This window comes from Chamaea fasciata, unplaced genomic scaffold, assembly GCF_029207755.1.
Source record: "Chamaea fasciata isolate MVZ Bird 193981 ecotype frontalis unplaced genomic scaffold, bChaFas1.0.hap1 SCAF_2, whole genome shotgun sequence".
Lineage (NCBI taxonomy): Eukaryota > Metazoa > Chordata > Aves > Passeriformes > Sylviidae > Chamaea > Chamaea fasciata.
In genome coordinates this window covers 12,096,349-12,121,822 of record NW_027094087.1, presented here as the reverse complement: position 1 = coordinate 12,121,822, position 25,474 = coordinate 12,096,349, and positions in this window count along the sequence as shown.

The window sequence follows — 25,474 nt, the reverse complement described above, 5'->3', positions numbered from 1 at the left end:
TTATTGCCAGATGGATGTGATGACACAAAACAGAACACTGGGAGATTGCAGTAAAGGTGTTTGGGGGATATTATTATTGAAGTGTTTTGTTCGCTCTTTCTTAGCTTGAAGCTACAATGAACCCCCTCTGAGACACATTTGCCAGTTGTGGTCACACTACATCTTCCTGAAAGATTGTAATCGTGGGTTATCATTAATATTCCATCAGTTTTTTCAAGGTTTTTATAGAAGCCACTGGAAATGAGACATCCTAAATTTCTCCGAAGTCAAATTTCATAGTTTATGAATTAACAAATAACAGCAGTAAAATCTCTCCCTGTACCCTTAGTCCACTGCTGCTTGCAGGCTATTAATGTAGATGAAACTTGATTCACTCTTAGAGACCTTGGTGAATAATTACCTTTCAGATCGAAGTTGCCCTTTATAATCTTTTTTTATTTTGCTTTTAAAGGAAAATTAGTCTCAAATTACTTTTGAAGCATTTTTTGTTTCTTCTGGGGTCTTCTGTGAACAGGACTTGCATGGATCAAAGAGGCTTGACATCAAACTGGTTGAGGTCAATATCAAATAACTAATCTTGGTGCAGCAAACATGTTCCTTGATGTGATGGAAAAGGCTTCTGCACACTGCTATGGTAAAATGTATTTTATTACAAGTATATATATAAAAACAACAATCTGCTGTATTCTACAGAGTTTTAAAATTGTCATAATGAAGACATCAGGTCTTCTCTGTTGTTTTTCATCTGTTCTCTGATAATTTTGTTGTTGGGGGTCTAAACCAAGACATTTGTACAAATATAGATATGAGAGGGGGAACTTAGAGCTAATAATGACAGAGATGTATTGCAAAGAGATTTAACATTTTTAATGTATCCGTGAAGGAGGATGGGAACACCAGGTAAAAAACAAATACTGTCTTGCAACATGCTTTCATGCCCTGTATTTAATATATACTGACAAGAATGTGATCCTCTGTTCCAGTTGTCATTTATGCCACAGACACAGGAAAGGGGCAATTTACTGCTGTCCTTTGGTCTGCCCAAGCTTCCACACATTGACATCTCTCCAAAGGCTCAGGATCTTTACCATGGCAAGCCCTGGGAATGGAAATTCCCTGCTCCCCAATGCCGTCACCATTATTATTGTTCTCAGCTTAGGTGGCTGAAACTTTCTCCTTTCCAAAGCCAATTAGTATTTATTGGCTAGGTACTGTTAACCTCCTGGTTCTCCTTCATCCCCACAAATTCACTTGTGGAGGATAAGGAATCAGTTACCAGTTTCATTGTTCTTCTCTGTTGCTGTTCGTTCGTTTGTTTTTTGTTTTGTTTTGTTTTGTTTTGTTTTCCCCGTTTCCACTTAGCATCTTAGAGCAGGGCAGATATGGGCCAGAGCTTTTGTATAAACAGTCCCCAAAGTAACCATCCATGTTTGACTTGTTTTCTCAGCACATAGCAGTATCTTTATTAAAACAGAGTTGAGCAGACACTTGAAGTGGTGTTAGGGTAGAGGAGTACATACACCGAGAAAGAAATTTCCCGTTTTACCCCGTCTGTCTTGAGCTACTTGTCTGTTGTAAATGAGAAGATATAAACCTGACCACTTAGCACAGGTTTACAGCTTTACATCCCTACATCATTTATAAAGTGGTTGGAATAGTGTGGTCAATAAAGTCAATAAATTTGTTTCATAGAAATAAACCTGTTGGAAGGGGCCTATTTAGCAGGTTATTACTTTCCTGAAAAGACACATCAAAGGGAATACAAATAAACCATAAACTTTGCCTCAAGGCCCTTTCTGCTGTGTTGCCTTGCAACTCTCAAGGCTGTAGGTGGGCTGCTTTGCCTACTCGCAGCCTGTAAGGTCTCCTATTTGCATATGGAAGACAACAGGCCCTTCAAGTTTTCATAGAGCCTATAATCTTTGAGATAATGATAATGGCAGTAAGTTCTGTTTGAAGTAGTATGCATTCAGTTCAGTTAGGTTTGGGTATGAAAATGAACATACAGAGTTTCTGTCTTGCCCATTTTCTGTTTGCTTGTTTTTGTTGTAATATTTTTCTGCCTTTGTAAATCTGTGATTCCCTCATTCCCCCCCACCCCCCCGTCTCTCTACCCCACTCATTCCCTCTTCCCTTTGTTGGTAGTTTTGATACTACACAGTTTTCTCTGCCTCATGTCTGCTGTTTAAACAAAGCATCTCCTTTCTTCTCATTCAGAGATTCTACCTTCTGCTTACCACAGAAACATTCATTTCAATTCCTCTGTTTCTCCTTCCCACCTTCTTCCTTTTCCTACACATTGTTTTGTTGTTCAACTCATGTTATTGTTCTGTCACCAAATTCAACTTCTCCACCCTTTCAACTTCCGTGAATCTGTTTCTTCTGATCTTTCTGTTTCTTCCAGAATGCTCTGTCATCTTTTACAAGATCACTAAATCTTAATTACATCTTTTCCTTTTCAGCTTCTGTCTTTTACAGTGTAGATAAAGGGAGAAAAATTTACCCTCAGAAGGTGAAGTTTAAATCTGGAGAACAGAAACATTTGCAGGAGAGAAAATTTTCAATGGTGTAAACGGAAATGTCACACATACTGTAAATATCATTTAGCTGTCCCTATTTTAGAGGGTATTTTAACAGGTATTTTCTACTCTGTTCCTTATTCAGATAGCTAAATCCAGACTAATACATTGTTTCATAATTTGAATTGCCCCTACTGTACTCCTTCCCTTAGCTTTTAGTGCAAGATTTTTATCATCTCTACATACTCATTCTATTTTGTTGTATTTTCTGTGGTTTTGCTGCAAAGAAAAAGGAAGAAATTTATGCTCTGTTTTCTGAATACAGTATTCTTAGGAGGATCTATGTGACTTCTGCTTTCATTTTTTTCATTTTGACTCAGAAATACAGTTTTCTCTTTACCATTTAAACAGCAGGACACAAAGATATGCAGTAAGTTTAGATTTTCAATGTCTTCTTAAATGGCCTCATTCAAAAGTCTGTGAGAGAAAGTACTTATCCACTTTCATGGATACTTTACTAGTCAAAATGTCCATATATTGAGATCAAAGAAGAAAGTTTATTATGCCCTGAGGATGCCTTACTAAAGATTACCAGTATTCTATTGGCATCTTCTTGCTGAAATAAAATGCACCTTGGCTTATGGATTTCAGTACATCTTTACTACTGCAGAAGAAATGAAGCTTTAGACTTAGCAATAGTCCACAGAAAAAAAAGAGATATTTGAACTGCAAAATTAGTGTCTAGAACTGTACCTAGAAAGGTGGTAGAAACTAGTGAAGACCCATGAGACCAGGTGTGATATTGTCACTTCTAAATGATGGATTAAAAGTAGGGGAGAGGCTGCGGAAGTTCTCAAACAACAGATATTATACAATTCTTGTAGTGGGTTAAAAAGCATTTTAAAATATATGTGGTGAGATGATGCCTGTTTATAGCTTTTATTCACTGTGCACTGACTCATAGATTGAAAGAAAAATACTAAAACTGTCAGGGTATGTTAGGAGATGAAACAATTATAAGAACTTTCTTTTTTTCAGTGAAACCCTTTGAAAACCTCTAAAACATTCCTTTTTTTTTCTTCTTTTTTTTCTTTTTTTTCTGTTTTGCATTTTAGTTAAATCAGGTAAAGAAGGTAGAAAAGGCATTTTAGTTATATCAGGTAAAGAAGATAGAAAATACAAGTTTGAATTTTGAGTCTGAAGTAAGCTACAATCTGATTTGGAAAGTCATAGAAATTATAAGATGAAGCTTAAAAATGAAGAAATGCTTTCTATGAATTTAAAGACAATCTTCACAACATTTGAAACTACTTACAAACACTAACAATGTTTTATTAGCAGTCCTGAATAAAGTCTCTGGCATTGTTAATGTCCAATGTATGTTCAAAATGGATATGAACCTTACACTTCTTGTTACCACGGATGGGAAATACTGTTAGAGAAAGAAGATAAAAATTATTGAAATGCAAATACTGCCTATGAAATGGAGGGGAAAATTACCTAGAGCCATTATTTGGGAGCAGTAAACACACCCTCTGCACCTTCTGTCTCTCACATATTTTTTGGCTGTTTTGAGCAATGCTTTGCTGGGAAAAGATGGAACTGGCACCGAAGGTTGCCAATATAATTTTCCTCCTGTGGTGGGCAGTCCAAAAGTCTTTTTTTTTGTACCTGGGCAATGATCACCATCTTTCTGCAACCCTAAGCCACCACTCCAGGACCCTTTGCTCACAGATGGAGCTGTTTCTGCTGCCATTTACCCCTCCCCTCCCCAGGAGTTTGTCCTCTGCATCAGAAAAACAAATATTGTCTATCAGACATTTTAAATACCCTAGAACTCGAAATCACCCAGGATTTCTTGCCAAAATGTTGCAGTAAATTTTTGAGCCACTGTGGGATGGCAGAGTGGGAGCAGAGGAAACATATGGATGTAAATTTCAGCGTAATTCTCTATCACATGTTTGTTATATTCTGATCTTCTGCATGGACTTTTTAATTAATTGTTTGAAAAGTTGTTCATCTGACATTTTCTTCCTACACAGGGGTTACCAATGCTTCTAGACTATTAATTATGGATTATACATAGTGTTTTGGTAGGGGCTTATTGAGAAGAGTAATGGGGTTTTTTTGATCATACAAAACTAATTATAGAGCCCAGACAAAATACATGCAATTTTCTGTGAAAAGTCTTGTACTTTAGAGAAGCAAAATATTTCATGCCTTTTCTCCTGCTTTTTTTTTACCTACCTAACACAGAAAATCAGAACAACTCACCTTTAAATGGAAAAATCAAATATTTCGCATTCCATTTTCCTTTCTGAAAATCCCTCTTGGTCATGTTTATCCCAAATTTTTTGGAAAAGAAGTTTGTATTTTTATGCAAAAAAATTACTATTTAGAAGCACACTGTACTTATTTCCTTATGTGCTTTTTTTTTTTTTTTCTGGCAGACTTTCAGATTCTCAGGTGGGCTGGGGATTGAGCATGGAAAATATCTATTTACAGGTTTTTGTCAGTCTGCATTTCTTTTTCCATGAGTATAGCCGGTTTTTTTTGTAAAATGTAGAACTCGTAATGAAAGTATCCTTTCTCTCTCTATTACGTGCAACTTCTTTCAATCTAAGCTGTTTGATCAGCAGATATTTTATTGTTTAGGTTGGTTTTTCTTTTCCCCCTCAAAGCATTTTTTGGAAGAGGAGCCTGCTTTGGCAGATGTGCAAAGACAATTATCCCTCACTCTCATCCCATTTCACCCCTGGAATGCTTCCTCTCTCCCACACATTTTAGACTGTGCAAATTCCACATTATGTAGACTGCCTACGAAATGCTAATTTTATTATTGTAAGAAACAGAGAAACAGTAATGATGTCTGGTTCAATGACAGTAAACTGATTCATATTCAAAATACCTGCAGTAATGGACAATTTTTCAGGACAAAAAGTATAATTCATTGCTATGTTCAAAGTTTATTAACATAACATTCTTGCCTACAGGGTAAGAATAGCATAAATAATATTTATAAAATAAATTTAAATATAATGTAAAAATTAAGAGGCAAAATCAAATCTTCAAGTCCACTTATAGATGATAGACATGAATTGAATTCCTTGTGTTTTCTAATAATATTCCAATGAAAGAACACTGTTTTTTCTTGTTATTGGTTTAACAGATTTTATCTTAGTGAAATGCTACTACAAATGGAGTTTGCTTTTTAAGTGTGCTTATTTTTTTTCCTTTTTGTAAACAGAACATTTCTATAATACTTTGTTACACATTTTTACCTTTTGCATTTAATGTGCCCTCTTAGCTTTTTAAACTTTGTTGACTATCAAGTTTAATTTTTTTTTTTTTTTTTTTGGTAAAAACTGTTTTTATCAGATTCTTCTCATGTGTACGGATAGGAAAATTATTTCCAGTCCATTTATTCAAAAGAATTATAGTCCACCCTTAAATAGCTTTGAAACATCTCAATTGTTTTAGCCTGTGTACCTGCTTAACTGGGGAGTTTCACTTTATTTATGGACTGTTTTAATGACTGTTATTATCAAAATTACCCAGACAAAATTGTTCTATTCACATATGGAACTGATATGGCAGTAATGACATGCTTGTCAGCTTTGGTTATAATGTTTGAGTGCTCACTTCTCTCTGAAAAGTCAACAGAGTAGGAAAGAGAGTGAAAAGAACTGACTTTGTAGCTTAGGTCTTAAGAAACTGCAACGTATTTTGTAGTACATGTGCTGTTTACTTAAGTCATAGAATCATAGAATGGTTTGGGTTGGAAGGAACCTTAGAAATCATCTCATACCAACACCTTCAACTGGACCAGGTTGCTTTGAGCCCCATCCAACCTGGCTTTGGACACTCCCAGGGACGGGATATCCACAGCTTCCCTTGGCAACCTGCCCCACCACCCTCACGGGGAAGAATCTCTTCCTACTCCTCCTGTTTTTTCCCCATCCCATGTGTATTCATATTTAAGTTGGGCCCTGATGGAGCTGACTTGCTGGCTGGAGTGGCTGTAATTCCTTTGTAATGTTCTTCAGGGGTTCTGCTGCTGACCTGTGATCCCTTTCTAGGGCCTGGGCATCTGTTGCTGTCCCTGAAATCAAATTGGTAGAAGTGGGATGGATTGAGCTTCCTTTTCCCCAGAAATTTTAGTTTAAAGCCTCTTCACCTGTTGGCAAATGTTTTTTGTGGTGGTTTGCCTTTTTTGTTTGTTTGTTTGGGGTTTTTTTGGGTTTTGGTTTGTTTTGGTTTTTATTTTTTTGGTTGGTTGGTTGCGGTTTTTTTCATTTTATGAATAGAAACGTTTGGTTTTTTTAGTAGCAAGAAAATCCTGATACTGTCAAATTTTGTTCTGTTCTATTTTGAGCATTCCTGTATCTTCAGATACTGGACCAGATGGGTGGGAACTTGTGACTTGACAACCAGTGGTGGCCTTTCTGAGCAATTATCTGAAAGACAGGAAGTAAACAAAAGCAAACTGAAGTAAAAGAGAATTTTTAAGTGAAGCATAAAAAGAAATTTTGTATTTTTATGTATGTACTATAAAAATACAAAAAAACTACTGGTGATAATGAAGAACTGACATCTAATTTTATGTATCCAATGCCTTCTCAGTAAATTGTGAAGAAAAAAAAAACCACACAAGTTTCTATTCTATTTGTAAACAATTGGATCCTTCTTTTTCAGACCTCATATCTACCATCACCTACTACAAAACATCTGCTGTGAGAATCTCTGGTTGCCTACAACCAGATTCTTTCTTTAATGAGCTAATGTCTCTTTCAGGAGTTTCTTTATTATCCTCTTTAGGCTACCTTTTACCAATATTATTTAACATCCATTCAACTACACACTGAAATCAGGGAAAAAAAAAAAAAATTCAAAAGCAACAACAACAAACCCTTCAGATAGCTTGATAGTTCAGCCAATGTAATTTTAGTATTGGGAGTGTTTATTTGAAGTCAAACCTGGAAAGTGAGCAACTCCACAGGATGTGAGGGATTTTAAGGGTGTGGGCCATTGTGCATTCCTCTCTATGGCCCTCTACATGTGTTATCTATAAAATACAAAGAGTTTCCATTCTCTGTAATCTATCTCTCTCTTTTGACAGACTGTCACTTTGTTTTACAGTCAAAATGACAGAAACTTTGCAATTAGATAGTGATGTTTCACGGTTATTCAGAAATCTGAGGCATTAGGATGACCTTTACCTTCCCTGGAAATGCCGGAGATGTGGCTTTTGTTGTGAATTTTATCTGTGTTAAAGAGTTTTGGGGAGTAATTTGTAGCATGTGGTGAGTTGAGGTGTGGGGTAGATGTTCCTTGAAAAATACCTGCAGGCTGTGAAGTGCTTCCCTTCACAGTTTGCTTCAGGCTAAACTGAGCCACATGTTTCTCATCTCCAAGCTTTGATTATATCAATTTATATTATTTCATAGTGAATTTCTTGAAAAAAATCCAGACTTTAAATGATATCTCTTCAGTTGCAGAGAAACATATTGACTGACTAAGGTCAGTTTTTCACAGAAATCTCTAGGAAACCTCATTAATTGGACTAAAGAAGGAGCACTTCACTAGGCATATGTGTGGAGCAAAAACTGAGGATATTTTTAGAATTCCAAGTATGTAGTATATGTCCTCTCCTTTTTTTTTTTTTTAGTTGTTTTTGGGGGGTTTTGTTTGCTTGTTTTTTGGGTTTTTTTTGGTTGTTCTTGATTTATTTAGTTTTATTTTTTACTGTGCTGCTTAAGAAAAACATTTGAGGTATTAAGAGATGATTCATGTTAACTATATCTTATTAACGTATCTTGAGGATTTACTCAGCAAGAAATCAAGCATTGCAGACTGTCATTCCTTTTTTATCACTTCTGCTTGTTCAAAGGTTGCCATTAAATTTTCCTGCTCAAGCTGTGTATTTTTTAGCCAGTGGTTTTCTATGTGCTATGCTTGGTGCATACACCTCTTACTTACCTCTGTGTTTGAAATTCACCCAGCAAGAACTGCTTTCCAGTGCTTTCTATTTTTAGCTCAATTTTCCATCTGCCCTGTCAAGCTGAGTGGTTGTATAAACAATGATATGTTTTCCAGCTTGGCTTTGATTCTCAATTAAAACCCAAATACCAGACAAAAAGGATGCTCACTCATTTTTATGTATCCTGAATGTTCATACACTCAAAGTATAAATTTTCTGTACAGTTCCCTGCAAGTAGGCAAATATAAAATATCAGTTCCTGTCATTTCTGAAGGAGCATAACTTCATAAATCTGAAATTTTCTTGTAGAGTGAAGATCTTGATAAAGGTTGGAAGGACTAGCCAACCTATATATATATATATTAATGCTTTTCCTCTTCTTCCTCTCTAATCTTTTGACAGGAAGAAAGATACAGGGGAGTGGCAGAATTGCTAAAACCTGCAGTGGATTGACTTATTTTAGCATTTTAAATGCTTTTGTTTTACCTGGTGTGTTGTCATAAAAGGATGAGACCTCTAAGAAAACTATAAATATTAACTATGCTTTTGCTGCTTTTCCTACTGTCCTTGGCTGTTTGAAAACATGAAGCAAAATGAAAATGTAAGAAGAATTCAATCATGAAATTGAATGAAAGTGCCTGCTTTTTCTGTTTGGCAAGTTAAGGCCAAACATCATTACCTCCTTGGTTGCTTTTGAATATTGCATATATTCTTAATAGCACATGAGCTATAAATTCCCAAGGTTTTAATCCTCTATTCACCTCAGGAGTCTGAGCTGGGAACCACTTGAGAAAATCTAACTGAGGGTCAGTGAGTGGGAAAGGTGGTGCTGTGAGGACCATGCAGAGCATTGAAAGGGCTGTTTGGGAGGTGACCACGACTGCCAGGACTGCCACAGGACTCACCACAAATACTGATAGCAACAACACCTCTGTGTTATCAACACTGTTTCCCAAACAGCACAAACCTAAAACAGACCTCCACAGCAGATGCTATAAAAAAAATTAACTCAATCCCAGACAAAACCTAAGCATGTAAATTAACACAACTGTCTTTAAAAATAAAAATACAAATATGAAAGCACTTCTAAGAGCTGTAATCAATCTCACCATTGTAATATTTTATCAGAGTATTAGATTATGTATTACCTAGGAAAAGAAAACCTTGTCAGAGCATCTTTCATTTTAGGCTTCAGAGCTCCCCTTTTCTGTAGGAAGGAGGCAAGAAAAAAAGTGTGAAGGTACTACCTAAACTAAAATCTTATCACATAATCATTTAATTCCTCTCATCTTTGGAGTGTTGTTGTCTGGAGGGAAAATCCATAATGCAAGGCAGGGTTGTCATTCAAGCTTACAGCAATGATCAGTGAAATACACATAATTAGAAGTAAACACCTGAATTATGTTCTCTTTAAATTTGTAGAAGAGGACGAATTTTTTTTTTCCTCTTTTTTAAAATGTTTTTATTATTCTGCTAAGAAACCCCACTTTGTGACAATAATTTATTTTAGCCTTTAAATATTCCACTTTAAGCACTTCTAAGCTCAAAAATTTAAGTAAAAAAAAGGTGGGGAAAGCAGTTTGTGTGGTGCTAGAAAATCAGAGGACTAAAATATAGCACAAATTTACACTAAAGATTTCATTCATGGTATTAAAAAAGGTTTTTAAAAATGTCTCAAAATAGGCATTTAAAAAATAATTGATTTTCATTACATACAGGTACTTAGCTCTACCTGTTATGTCACACATTAGTGTGAAATGAGTGACGCAGATTTTATTTCAAAAATTTGAAGTAATAACAGTCACTAGAAAGTTCTCTTCTACCATCCTGTATCTGATGGGCATTAGAGGAACTTTTGTCTAAAGACCCTCATGGCTTCTGGCTTTGATCCTAATTTTTGAACGAGACTAGACTTGGAACCTTCAGGTTTCTTAAAGCAGAACTTTTAGATTTAATTTTTAGAAATAGATTAACACATCAATTAGTACTTTATTAGGCTATTTGATGTAAATGTTAGTAAGTTTATTTTGCTTTATTAGGCTGCAATATGGTGCTTCTACATTAATATGCATGCAAACATTTCTAGATGCTGTTCTAGAGTATTGCTATCACCAGGCCACCTAAAGCTTAAAAATGTTAGTTTTTTATTCAAAAATCTTCAGAAAAGGAGTACAAAAGCAGATTTGTAATGATATACCTATATAGTAAGTTTCATTTAATTTTAGTATTTGGTAGAATTTTGGAGATGGACAGACAGGTTATTTAAATCAAATTATTTTAGGGTTGATGACTGATACAATCTTGTGTGTTTTTACATTCCTAAAAAAGTTGCTGTAATTTCAGACACTCTGTATTTTGATTTTTAATAGTCCGTAATGAAGTATTAGACAATATTATTTTACAGTGTAAAAACAGTACAAAATGGATTATGGAATTCTGCATGTGTCTCATTGTTAGAATCCGTTACATGGAATATGAATAACAGAGATTCATTTTTTAATGTCATGAGATAAATAAGATAAACAGAAAGGATAGTTTGGACATTCCTCCTTTCTTATTCTTGCTGTAGGTTACAGTCTTTTTGCACAAAAATACTATGTGAGATTATGTCAGTAACATGGCCATTTGAATGCTTATAGATCATTAATAAAGGGGAAATTAAAATTTTGGTTTGATTCAGCTAGAACAAATACTTAGTGCATATTTTTATTAAGTTAATGTTAAAAAAAAGTTTCGAACTCAAGAGAAATTGCTTTAGAAACCAATTTAGTTACAAGTCCTGAAGTAAAATAATGAATCTTCTCTAATTTCTTCATCTGGATTGGCTAATCTTACAGGATGAGATTTTGATGAATTATTCATAACATGTTAAATGTACAAGAAATTTCTGGTTTTCCCAAACCATGCGATGTAAACAATGGCCTTCATCCTTTAAAAATTAAGTAAATTAACCAAGCAGGTCCATATGTTTTACAGCTCTGGCTGATTTGTGTTAGAGAGACATAGGCTAGAGGACAACAATGTAATTACAGGCACATTACTTATTTCCTATATTTGTTTAATGTAAGCACACACCACCAGAAAGAAAATCTCATCAGTTTTTCCATTTCTTTGTTAAAAGCAACTTCTGAAGCCCTGCAGTAGTGCTTCAAAACATGTGTATAGCCCATGGTGCAATTCACTATTTCTTCATTTTATTCATTTTATGCGTTACACAGAATTGGTGTATCTCAAACTGCTCAGGCACAGCCAAATACTTTCCACAGTGAACTCTGTGACACTGGAAAAAATCTAGGAAGCAAACAACAGCAATAAAAAGGTGATTGTGATTGTCTGTAGCTGAGGTCCTCCTGTGTTGTTTCATAAAGGAATATTATCTAGGTAGAGAACAAAAGGGAATGTATCAGTGGAACAAAATAAAAAAGAAAGAATTTTCAGATGATTCTGGAATTCAATACCCTTTCTCTTTTCTCACATGCTGTCTTCCTCACAACTGCATTTTTCTTTCATATGTAGTAATATGTGCACTAAAAGCAATATTTAGACCAGGATCTGCTCTATAGGTCTTTGTGCTTTGCTTTTCATTTCAGTTTCTGATTTTATTATTATTACAGTCCATTTTATACTATGGAAGTACTACTAGATTCAAGTTAATTACTACAATTTTCCTGTGCCAGAATTTGAAGAAAAGAAAATGGTGTAATAAATTAAAACTCTAATGGAAATTCTCCATGACCTACACGTATGGGTATTAGAGTGATTTTACAAGTAATGAAACTATCTTTGAAATAATAATAAGATAAAAAGCCAAATCTGGATGATAAAATTGACTCATTATCAAAACATCTGTCATTGGCATGCTAATAAAGAAGGAGGATTTATCGATTGTTTTAAATGCATACAAAGGCACTATGATCTTAAAGTTGAATATCTTATGTTTGATGGAAAAATTGAAGACATTCTCTCCTAGAAAGTGGCACTACTTTCAAGGTACCTTTTTCCCTTTCTTAGTAGAGATAAACAGATAAAGAGTTACCAGAACTTTTATAGTGCTTTTGAGATTGTGTTCCAAAGGAGTGTACTGATAAAGGTACGCTTCTAACTTTTCACTGAGATTTAGATTACCAATAAAATATGTATTCCAAGATCTAGGGCAAATTCAGAGTATCTGAATACACATAATAGCTATAGATTTGAAGGGATTTGAGGCCAGGTGTACAATAAATTCAGTAAGCAACCTGTAGATTAGTTTTTTAAATAGAGTTCATTCTTTAAACCTAGTTTATTTGCAAGGAGATTGTCCTCTGCTGAGTCATCTGACCTTGGAGAGGAACAGCTCCTGATTTTCCCAACCTAAAGCTATTTCACTGGAACAGCTAAATTGCTGGCACAGTTTTGAGGGTGGACAATTGAGGATGCAAATGAAATATGAAAGAATGCATTTTCTTGTCCATCACTCATGAATTTATTTCTTCAAGTTAAATAACCTTCCTCCCACAGTCATACAGACACAAACATGGACCTGATTTATCTCAGTATCTAATCATACGTTAAAGGCATTGCTGGTTCCCATGGCAACTGCAGTTCAGTATATTCATTAAACTTTTTCTCTTCCTTAGTCCTTAGTCCAAAAAACTTTTTGTCATATCAATAAGATCTCTAATATTTGTAGATCTTAATGATTTTCTTCTGCCCAATCTACAAATATTACCTTTCAGAAGTCCATTTGTTCACTGTAAAACTTAAATTCAGTGTAAGAATTATTGGGGCATTTCTTGAGCAGTACTTTTGTATACTGCACCTGTTATTTGAACATAGAGCAAAAGGTTCTTTTTCCGTCTATTTTGACAGGCTCAACTCTTCAGAGTACTTGTCTCTTAATAGGAGATGTTGATTCCACCACCACTTCTGGCACAAACCTAGAACACAAGAGAGCCAGCATGTCGGGTTTTGTCTCAGAAACACAATTTTTAGTAGAGGGAGAAAAGAGCTACAAATATTCTCTTTAGTTTTGGGTTTGTTTTTTTTTTTGGGGGGGGGGGGTTTGTTTGTTTGTTTTTTGAGTTTTTTTGTTTGTTTGGTTGGTTTTTTAAAGCTTTTCTAACGAAAAAGGAACTGATAACACGAGCTGCAATCCTTCCCCGTATCATCATGTAGAGTCTGAGCTTGAACTTCAGAAGGTATTTGCCTTTCACATGACTTTATTCTGCTGTTTGCAGAGTAAAGATGGGACTGTATTTTCTCAGTTTAATGTGTTGTAAGGTTTGAAGTATTAGGTGTCTATGACTCTATTGCCAGAGCATGAGAGTATTACACACTTTGAATGTTTTTTTCTTCAGCATTTTATATGTAGACATATATTCTGTCTGTATGTATATACATAGGGCAGTATTTTTTTATAGCTTTTCTGTGCCTACCCATAAACTACTGATAACTCAAGCAAAGATAGAAGTTATCAGGAGTAAACCAGCAAAATAATAGGCCTGCATTTGTGTTTTAAAAAATTTATAAGTGGAAGAACACAGAAGAAGCAATTCCAGCATTCAATATGAGTCAGAGAATTCTATTTGAAATGTCCTTCAGACACAGCAAACAATGAGAAACACACAATGCAAAGTGACATTATTGTTAAAAAAATACAAATTAAAGATATTTCTGGCCTTTCTGTAATTTTTAAAAATGTAAGGGCAGAACAGAGTTTTAGAGGGGATTTTTCTGGGGTTTTGGGGGGGGGGGTTTTGAGGAAGTAAAACCTTATTATCTTTCATCCTGTAAAAACAAAGTGAAAAACTTGTTTGAGATTTTAATTACTATAATTATAATTTTAAAAGAAAGATAAGTAATAGTCACTTCATACAGAAATGTCATGGATATGAATTAGGCAATAAACATGCAAACAAGCATGAAGACGTAAATGGTTGTGTTTTCTGTTGGTGGAGGACATATCTAACATCTGTTTCAGAGACTTGTCTCAAGCAACCTTCCAACTGGTCTATGAAATCACTACTACAGGGTTGGAAATATCTAGTCTACTACTCACTATTAATTAAAAATACCAATTTTGCCCAACTAATACATTTTCCTCTCAAACTCTTCCCTTTCACGGTACACAGCATACTCCTACTAAATGATTAAACCTAACCTATGTTCCTTAATGTCAGCATGTTATCCTGTGCTATCATTGCATATAAAACTATGTGTCTCATTAAATTCAGATTTGTTGTTATCCTAGCAGAAAAGTCAACTCCTGTTTGTTAACTTCCTGAGCAATTTTCAATTCTTTCATAACTTTCTGCATCATTTCTCCTTTTTTTTTTCTTTTTCTTTTTGTGTGTTTTGTTTTGCTTTGTTTTGTTTTGTTTTGTTTCATTTTGTTTTGTTTTGTTTTGTTTTTTCTTTCTGAGGAAACCTTTCCTTACAAATATTACTGAAGTTTCATAAAACTAACTTCAATATAGCCTCAGGCACCTTTGGGTCTAAAAGCTTAAAATCAAAATAAACCTGAACATGATTTTTAGTTTAAGTAAACAACAGTCTCTTAGGAGGAGGAGGAGAAGGAAAATAGATGGAATATAAAATAATATAAAACACCTTTAAATTCAGAAACTGTGCTATACATTTACACAACACTCTGTTCAGCAGCCATTCACTAGAGAAAATAGTAATTGCCTTCTTGCATTCTTTGGGTAGTTTACAGATTTACTGCTATTCTGAGGAGACATTTGAGATAATGTTGGCCGTGAATATGTCCAGAGCAGGATCCTCTCAGGGTCTCTGACCAAATAAATCCGTTCTCTGTACTCAGTAGCTGCCTGACTTTGGCTGCCAGTTCTCCCTCCTCCATCTTGCACCACATTACTGCCTGCAGCTTATCAGCCCAAACCTGTGTGCCTGCTGCTCTGATGGTTTTGATTCCCAGCTATCTCCTATCTCAGCCTGCCTGTGGAAGTTGTTACGGGATTGCATGCTTGCTACATTTCCAGATTTTTATCTGGTATTGTATAAGCTTCAGTTGTCAGGATGCAAACTGTGTGTTAGGTGAATTTTAAATCAGACTAGTCACTCTTATGCATAATAGGAGATTTTTAAAAGAGATTACACTGTTGCTATGAAATGTAAGGTGTGTAGAAGTTTTCTATCTAAATGAAAAGTGTTATTTATTTTAACCCCTCCCTCTCCCATTTTTTTATTCTTGAAGGAAACACTTTTCCATGAATGCCTCACCTTGTGCTAGAAAATGTTTATTCCTTATATTTAGTCTTACATGCCCATATTTCAGCTCATGTTTCTGACTCTCATCCTATTTCTGTGCACCTCTGAAGAGGACCTGCCTCTATCTTCTCTGAATCCTCTGGTCAGATATTGATAAGAAAGGTCTGCCTGAGATTTCTCCCCTTAAGGCTGAAGAGGCCCAACTTCCTTATCCTGGAATTATCCAGATTAAATGAATCACTCAAAAAATTATTTTGAGCTGTAGACTTGGAGATTTTAGGCTTGAAGAGCTTTTAACCACACACTTTTGTATCACACACCCCTTAGATCATATCATATACGGTATTCTGAATAATTTAAAGGAGAAAAATTATGGATATGCTCTAAAAGGTGGACAAAGGTGAAACAGAAATTGATAGTTCTTCACCTCAGTTTATTAAATTCCAGGGTTCCTAGAGGAAGCACTGAGGGGAGATTATATCTCATGTACGTCTAGCTTAGCAAAGTTTATTCTTCTAGCTGTCAGTGTAAGATCAGTGGTTGATATAAAAAAATGACAGCTCTAGAACTATTTCAAGGAAGTTTCAAATTGTAAATTTTGTTTCAAGATGTAGATTGTCATTCAAGAATATAAATAACTGTTGGACTCAGATGTCTGCATCTTGAAATGTGTGCCACAAATCAAGATTGTTACTTGAATAGTTACGCATTGATATAGGAAAGAAAACATTAAATTCCAGCTTTATGTCACTTTTACATGCATTGTTCAATAACTTTTGTTCATGGTCCTTTCTAATTTCCTTTTAAATATCAGTTATCTTTGGAATCAGCCTGACTCATGGAAATGCATTAAGGTAAGAATTGTTTCTCTTCTAGGAAGAGCAGAATCCATGACAGCCAAGGGTCACTCCATATCAACAGAAATAGCTTCAACTACGTATTCATGGACAGTTCCTGAAGATTTTGTGTCTTCTGTGGCACACATAAAATGCACAGAAAGAAAACTTGTTTTTTCCTTTCTTTCTCTCCTCATGTTCTTCTTTCTGTCTTTCAAATGTCATAATTGCTAATTGGAGCATTTTTTCCTAGTTTGCTGCTGCCCTAAAGATTCGTATATCCAGGAAGATAAATGTTATGGGAACAAACTTCTAGGTCTAGTCTGTAATCCTGCTGTTTAAGATCTTATCTTTTGCATCTGAATTTCCTTTAATTTCTTTAGGATGTATTTTTTTAACGAAAATTTAGGACATGTTGAGCTACATTAAAGCTTGTTTCCTGTGGCAAGTCTTCTTTAAAGATAGTATTTTCTTTTATTCATTTCATACTACCAGTTTTTGAGTTTTTAAGTATATATTTACTTACAATATGTAAGATATATCATAAAAGAGGATTTTATTCATATTACTTCAAATTAAAACAGACCAAAATTACAGAAGAGAACCCAGATTTTGAGACTGTTAGTAATTTTCTTCAACACTTCTACATGGTTTATGAAATGAAAAAATTATACTTCAGCTAAGTAGTCAGTCGAAATAGAAATTAGTGTAAAGTTGACTGGTGGTGTCTGCAAATAGAACTCAATATTTAGAATGATATGGAATTGAACAGAAAAGGATAGAAGATATTGGTTTCAATTAGAAAGGACATTCAACAATCATCTTGTCCAACTTGGTGACCACTTCAGAGCAGAGCAAAAGTTCAGCATGATATTAAGGGCATTGTCCAGATGCCTCTAAAACCCTGACAGGCTTGGGATACTGACTATCTCTCCAGGACAGCTATTCCAGGGTTATACCAGCAGCTGGTAAACAAATGTTTGCTCATGTCAGTCCTGATTGTGCCCCGATGCATCTTTGAAGCCATGTCTTATCCCTGGGTAACCAGGAGAGGAGTTCAACTCCTTCCTCTCCACTTCCCCACTTTTGGAAGCTGTAAAAAGGAGCAAGGATGTTGACCCTCAGCCTCCTTTTCCCCAAACTAGACAAACCTGTAACCCTCAGCAGCTCCCCATGGGACCTGCCTTCCAGCCCTTTCCCCAGCCCTCCACTGGACACATCCTTCTGAAGGGGCGGGCTCCAGAGTGTTCATAACGCTCAAGGTGAGGTCCCACTAGTGCTAAATACAGCATTCTATTTTGACATAGTTTTGGGCAGGAAAATAAACCAAAGTTCCAGACTAAAAAAAAATCTATACAAAATCGATTTTAACAAGCAGGTATGTTATTTGATTTTCTTCCAATACCATAAACCAATATTTTCTAATGTATTGCTTGACAGAATATATGAAGAGTGTTCTATCACATAGGATTTATTTTTTGAGGGAAACTGTCCATACTGATTTTCAGGTGCTCTTTGGAATATAACCTAACTGTAACCATATTTTAAAACAAAGTTCCCTTTAAGATAATTGGGTTTTTTCTTCCTTTAAAAATTTGCATAATGTATTTGAATGCAAGACATGCTTTTCATTATTAATATTATTACTCAGGACTAATTGTTGATGCTGCAAAGGCAAACTAAAAAAAAAAAAAGACACCTTGAATGTTTTTATTTTTTTGCAAATGCAGATGAAACCTGCAACTGAGGAATTAAGCTTGTGTTCTTCATCACTATGCAGTCTGCTAACCACCTAGCAGGGGGATGCTTCAATAAGCTGCTGAAGGAACTCACAGTGTTACATGCAGACTGTAAGAGCAGATCAATCTGTTAATAATGTTTTATTTTGAATATTTCCAGAGTACTAGAAAAGAAAAAGGAAGGAGGAAACATAAAATAAAAGGACCTCTCTGGTTGCTGAATATAGAACTTTGGAGTGGAAGATGTTTCTGTCTTGAGAACACGAGGTAGTTGAGGTGACAAATGGTTCTGCTTTTAAAAATCAATTTTTAAAGAAGGAAAATTTTAAGAAATATCAAATAGTTCTACTGTTATTCAGGGTCCCATCCAACCTGCCCTTGAAGATTTCTGGGGACAGGGCATCAACAACAACTCTGGGCAACTCAAATGAGTTCAACACAGCATCATTAGGGTCATTAAGGGATTGAACATCTTTCATATGATGAGAAACTGAGAGAGACATGGGATTCCAGCCTGAAGCAGTGAATGAAGATGCTCCTTTTCTTAGCAAAACATGACTGGGAACAGTCCTGGATAATGTGTTTTGGCTGGCCCAGCCTGAGCATGGAGCTAGACCAGATGATCTCAAGAGATCCCTTCAGTTTCAGTGATTCTGTGATTCTGTTTTTACCTTCTTCCTCATCAGCCCACAATTTGGTATTGACCTTCTTTATTTTCCTTTGGGTAAAAGTCACCCAATAATTAAAAATAAAAACAAAACTGAAAAACATGAAAAGCAAAACCAAAGGGAAAAAGAAAAGAAGAAAAAAAGAAAAAAACACACACACACAAAAAAAAAAAAAAAAAAAAACCAAAACCAAAAAAACCCAAGAACAACAGCAGGAAAAAAATCAAAGTGACTATTGTGTGAAATATAGGAAAACTTTCAGAAAGCCTTTCAGAAACAGACTAAAGGATTATGGGGTCGAGTAGTCTTTAAACATGTTTCTTTCATCCTAGCGTGTGACCTAGATGTATCATATTCAGTTTGCTTACATTATATTCCTTGAGGGATGCTGTAGTACTTCTTCAGAGATTCTTGTTGGTCCTGAGGGTAGCAGAGGAACTCTGACAACAGGTTTTTTTCCCTGGTTAAATGCATGCACAGCAGTTGTACAAAACTGTAGCATTTTTGAAAGGTATCTTAACCTGATTTCTAGCCCAGCTGCTCTCTGTAGATGTAACCAGAGGGTAGGAGAAACGGACTCTGGTCTTTTTAAGGTAATACATTGAGACATAAAGAAGTTTTTCAAATGTTCAAGATCACCTTAAAGCTTATATAACAAATAACCTGTTGGAAAAGCTGGAATCTCATACTGAAGACATTATGTGTTGTACATGCAGTGGAGCAGAATAAATGGCAACATTTTTCATAAATGAAAGATATTTTCCTTTTGAGGTTAGACCACCATTCACTTTAATTTAATCAATTTAATTAAATGGAAATAGTGGCATAATCCCTCAGGAAGTATGTGCTTTGCTTATGAAGTATTCCATCAAAAATATTTGAAATCTGAGCATTTTTCCCTCAGTAGATGTGAAGAGCATATTTAAATATGAACTCCCAGAGCTAATGTGGTTTCCTGGCTGTGTCAAAATGGCAGGTTTTGTTGAGTAAAGACAGGATAAAACCAATGGGCACAGTAAATTTATTTGATTATAAAGTTCTCTTATAATTGTGAATCGTAATTTCAGACTGATTTACAGGATAATTTCTTGCCTAAATGACACAGTAAGCATTACATTAGGAAATTATCTTAAATTTACTTGAGATCAATTTATTGGGGAAGACAGGATAAAGTTCTCAGAGTACCACTTGTGTGTAATTCATCAAATTATTATGCATTTTGGCTGCTTTTTTCTATAATGATAAAAAAGTGTAAAAATAACATTTTCTACTTTAGAGGTTGTTGGTAGAGATATCAAAATTATAAGTCATGATACTTACAGACTGTTAATAAACAGAGTGCTGAATTTTTTAATAGATTTTTTTTAATTTCTATATAAAAATTAAAGGGTTTTTTTTAAGAAATTTACTTAAATCAATAATTTGGAATACTAAGCTTTCAAAGTACTTAAATTAAACACAAATTTTTTTAAAAAATGTTCTTCTCAGTTCTGGTTTGCAGAGCAAATGAGATAAGCCTTGATGCAGAGAATAGAATGATCTCTAAATTGAGTTTCAGGAATTGTGATACTTCCTGATTTGATTTAATTAATCTGTATAGACTCTGAGCAAGGATAGAGGAAAATGAGGATGGAGGAGCACAAATCTCCAAGAGTGGAATCCAAGTAAGTGGAACAACACATCCCTGACTTGTAACCCAATCTCGTCTCTCACACCATCAATTTTTCTTTGCAAAGCTTAAATATTTTGTTCACAAGGACACAACAAAAATAACAGACGTGGTAGAAACATTTTAGAATCACGGAAACATTTGGGATGAAAGAAAGCTTGGAAGATTGTCTGACACAATTCCCCTCTCAGAGTAGGGTCAGTGTTGACTCTACAACTGGTTTTTCAGGGTCATGTACAATCAAATGCCATGTAGCTGCAAGGATGGAGATTCCAACAGCTTCTCTGAACACTTTTGGATACACCTGAGCTAGTCCAAGTTATTGGGACATTCAACTAACTTTAACACATCATTTTCAGTGAAGCAGGAGCCAGTGTGCTGAAGACACAGGAATGCAATATTTTAGAAGTACTTTGCAGAAAAGATGCATATTAATGTAAGTACACCTCAGCACTTTGACATCCTGGGCATTATTACTGCTTTGGCTTGTGTTTGGCAACCTAATCCACTGTAAGAAGTAACTAGTGTGCACTTTTGGTGTCTGACAAAAAAATAGGAAGCCATATAACTGATATGAGAGAGCCTATTTGGAATATTTGGAATCTCTCCTGCAGTATTGAGGGAAAAGAAAAACAAAAACAAAAACAAAAAACAAAAAAAACCCCAAACAAACAAAAAACAAAACAACAACAAAAAAAAACCAAACAAAAAAACAACCAAAAACCACCAGCGTTTGTCAAAGTGTTTGGTTTCTAGGTTACATGTGGCTTGGTTTTCTGTTTTTGGGGAAAGTTTTGTGCACTGTTCTCTTAAATACAACATTTTAAAGAGGAAAAAAGGCCTCACACCCAAAACCCCAAACCTTCAGTCCCAGTAATTAAGACAATAATAATGCTGTCATTGTTAGTGTAGACACAGAGCAGCAAAGAAATGCAACTAAAGAGACTATCACAAAAGATTTTGATGAGTAAAACCAAAACTACACAAAATTACCTCTGCTTTATCTCTGCATGGATGTCAAATGGGAAAATAGTCTCTCAACAAAGCCTGATGAAACTATGACTGTATTTTACTGCTGGAAATGTTTTATGATTAGGAATGATGTTTACTGTGTGTTGATTTCAGTCCATGTTTAATCAATGTCTGGAAAACAGAAAGAACAGGTGTTCCTTAAGGATGCCAATAACATACAGGACTTAAGTCAGAGGCAAAGAGAATTGGGACTGTGATTACATGGATGACAGTAATTCCTTTTCCCTCTTGACTGCCTAGGTACTTCTCTTTCTGCTTAGCATTAGCAAGTTTTTCATATTGAGCTTCCAACTCTTTAAGATATAACAGAGAAGTAGCAGGTTGTTTGCAGGGTAAGAATCCTGTGGAGATCCAGTCCCTTCCTTTGAGTATTGCTGTAACCTCTGGACTGAGATTTGAGTAGAGTCTATTAAGACATTGTGGTTTATAAGACAGAAATTAAGTGCCACACACCTCCTCAGTCTCTCCCCACCACCACTCCACTGGCAGAGAGGAGAATTAGAAACTCCAGGCATTTCCTCTGAGTTTATATATTGGGCGTGATATTCTGTGGGGTGGAATATCCCTTTGGCCAGTTTCCTTCTGCTGTCCTGGCTATGCTCTCTCCCAGGTTTTTGTGCACTTCCCCCCTAGCAGAGCATGGGACACTGAGAAGTCCCTGACTCAGGGTAAGCACAATGTAACAACAGCCAAAACATCCATGTGTCATCAACATTATTCTGACACTGAATCGGGAACAAAACACTGCATTTGTTACTAAGAAAAAGCAACTCTGACCCACCCAAATCCAGGACTGACACCTTCCCATAATTAAGAAGAGTATAGTTATGAATTCACTGCTTGAACTTGAATAATATTTTTTTATTTAAGAGGAATTCTAGATTAATCCTCTATCTATGGGTCATTTTGTGATCCTGTGGTAGGTTTCTATAAGATGCAGCATTCTTCACACAGCAAGCTAGTGTCTCTTTGTGGCTAATGTCTCTGGAAGACAGGATTATATGAGTCATTGTTTCTCTTCATGTGTTACTCACTGTAGGTTGGATTTTTCAGCACTCCTTTAGACTGTGTCTACACAATTAACTTGTTTGGAGCACTTTTTGTTTAATATTTTCAAATAATCATTACTAATTCTCTAGATTCCCCTATTTAAAACTTGTGTCTCTGGAAATTGCAGGGGAATGGGATTACCTTTTTATGTAGAAGATCCTGTACCTCATATTTATGCTGAGTCAGCTGCTGATCATCTGCACATGTTTGGAATAGATAGATATTCATTTAAGAGCTATTTGTGTTATTGAATTGAACAGACATATTCAGAGGGTTTAGATAGGATTTATTTTCCTGCATTCATCAACAGAACCAAAACAAATTTCTTCGGCACATGTGATGCAATTGAAAAAATACTCTTTATTTGTAGGGAAAAATGTTGAAAAGTAAGAGAGGTATATTGTATTAAATAACTTCTACTTCAATCATGCTTCACCACATTTTGACTTTTTAAATTTGTTTTTTCTTTACATTAACTGAAGGTTTTGTAGCACTATCAAATGATTTATCTAATACAATATATTTAGAAAAGGTCCTGAATGTTAGTGCCTCTAAATATATAACACAAAATATCTAAATATGAGTTCCTGATCCAATAAGCTTAATTAGACATAGTCTTGAATATTAGTGTGAAAAAAATTGCTTAAACAATATACCCTCACATCTTTGAATTAATTATATGTTCTGTGTGTACTTAGTCTGTTTAATCTATGGAAATTAATTTTTTTCTTTACTTAGGCTTTCTGAATCATACGCATATTAGTATAATGGGTGTCATACTGAGATGTTAATAGCATTCCTGCCAGTTTTCTCTTTGTGGGTAAAATATTTTTAAAACTTTGCATATTATGCCACTTTCTTGCTTTGAAGTAAGATTTTTCTCACTGGGGAGGACTTTACAATATATTGTAATTAAATATAAATGCATTTAGTTCATAATTATTGAATTATAATTTTAAAACATATCTGAAAAATAATAAATCCTCCCACACCATTTCCCTTGCTCTAACCCAGGGGAAGAAGTAAAAATATTTCTAAACAAAGTTCCAAGGAGGGTGAGAAGACAAACCTGTTAGACACATCAAAGACTGTTAAATTGCATTACAAGACAAAAAAACATAAGACAATCATTTGTTATGGAGAATGTTCTGTCACAGTTCTCAAGAGACATCATCTGCTCTTTCCATCTGCTCATCTTTGCACAGCTTGGCCCTTGCTCCTCTAATGTGACTTGTGAAACCACAGACCTGTTCACTGAGGCTTTTTTTTTCCTCTGATATGCAACCAACTAGAAACGGTTTTGAAGTAGTTTCAGGGCTCTGCAGCGATGCTGGCTCTGAAGGGATTAACTGCGGGTTTGGGACCAAAATAGCTGTACAGGCATTGAGGTAGCCAAGCAACACATGAACTCCTCAGCTCAAGTATGCTAATTAGCCTTGTAGAGAAGCAGTGTAAATTAATGTGCATGGAATGACCCAGTATTACTGCTTCTGGGACCTGACATTCAATTATACGTATGGTGTGGCTGTCTTGTCATACCAGGTTTTTCGTATTTCTCTCTAGAGTGGCATAGACGACCTTACAGATTTACCACATTCTCTTCTTCCTTTCTACACTTTATTTATTCATTTATATTTTCAGGTAACTCTCAGACTCATCCCATCATTCTGCTTGCCCTTCTTGGTTTTCACTTGGGTCTGTTATTTCACTGCAAAAAAAAATCTTAATTGTCTCATGATCCTGGTCATTTTCTGTGTTACTTCATCAGGTGAACGCCATCTAATCCTCTGAAGACCACTGCTCTTTTTTTTCCACCAATGAAAGCAGTAAACTATTGGAAAAACTAGTGGACAACCCCATTGCTCTGATGCATCCGAAGAAGGATAGTACTGTAGGGAGAGCCTGAAGTCTTAAAAGATGAGGCAATCTAAGCTAAAATGAGGAAAAATAATTTTTACCAAATATTGAGCTCCTGATATCTCATCTAAGTCAGTAAAACAGAATTCTTTAAACATATGGAAGTATTTATGAAATACAGACTCACATTTAGCTTGAGTTAATGGAGACTATTCTGGAAGATTAATAGAGGTTTTTACCATTTTGCAAAGGACAACAGTGACCTTTGCAAACAATCCCGCCTGGGTTGTTTAAGGAAGAGCATTGTCCCAGGTGGAGAGGAAGGATCATTCCCTTTTATTTGGCCATTCTTGAAGCAATATGTCAATTTCTGAGTTTCTCATGGCAGTAGAGACCTGGACATACTGCAGAGAGTCCAGTGAGGTGCACTAAGATGGTTAAGGGCCTGGGGCAGCTCACATATGAGGAGCAGCTGAGAGAGTGGGAGTGTTTATCCAAAAGGGAAAGCTCAGGGAGGGTACTATAAATGTACATAAACACCTGAAGGGAGAGTGCAAAAAAGGACTCGTCCAGGGTCTTTCCAGCAGTGTTCAGTGACAGGACAAGAGAAAAAAGAACACAAACGTAAACATAGGAATCTCAGTCTGGACAGAAGAAGAGCCTTTCTGGCAGTGAGGATAGCTGAACACAGGCACAGGTCACCCAGAGAGGTTGTGATTCCCTCCTTGGACATATTCAAAAGCCATCTGGATATGGTCCAGGGCAGCTGGCTGTAGGTGGCCCTGCTTGAGCAGGGGGTGACCTTCAAAGTTCACTTTCAACCTCAACCATTTTCTGATACTGCAAAATTATGACCTTATGGTAATAAACTCACATTTGCTTATCTAAAGAGAAAATTGAAATCTAATTATT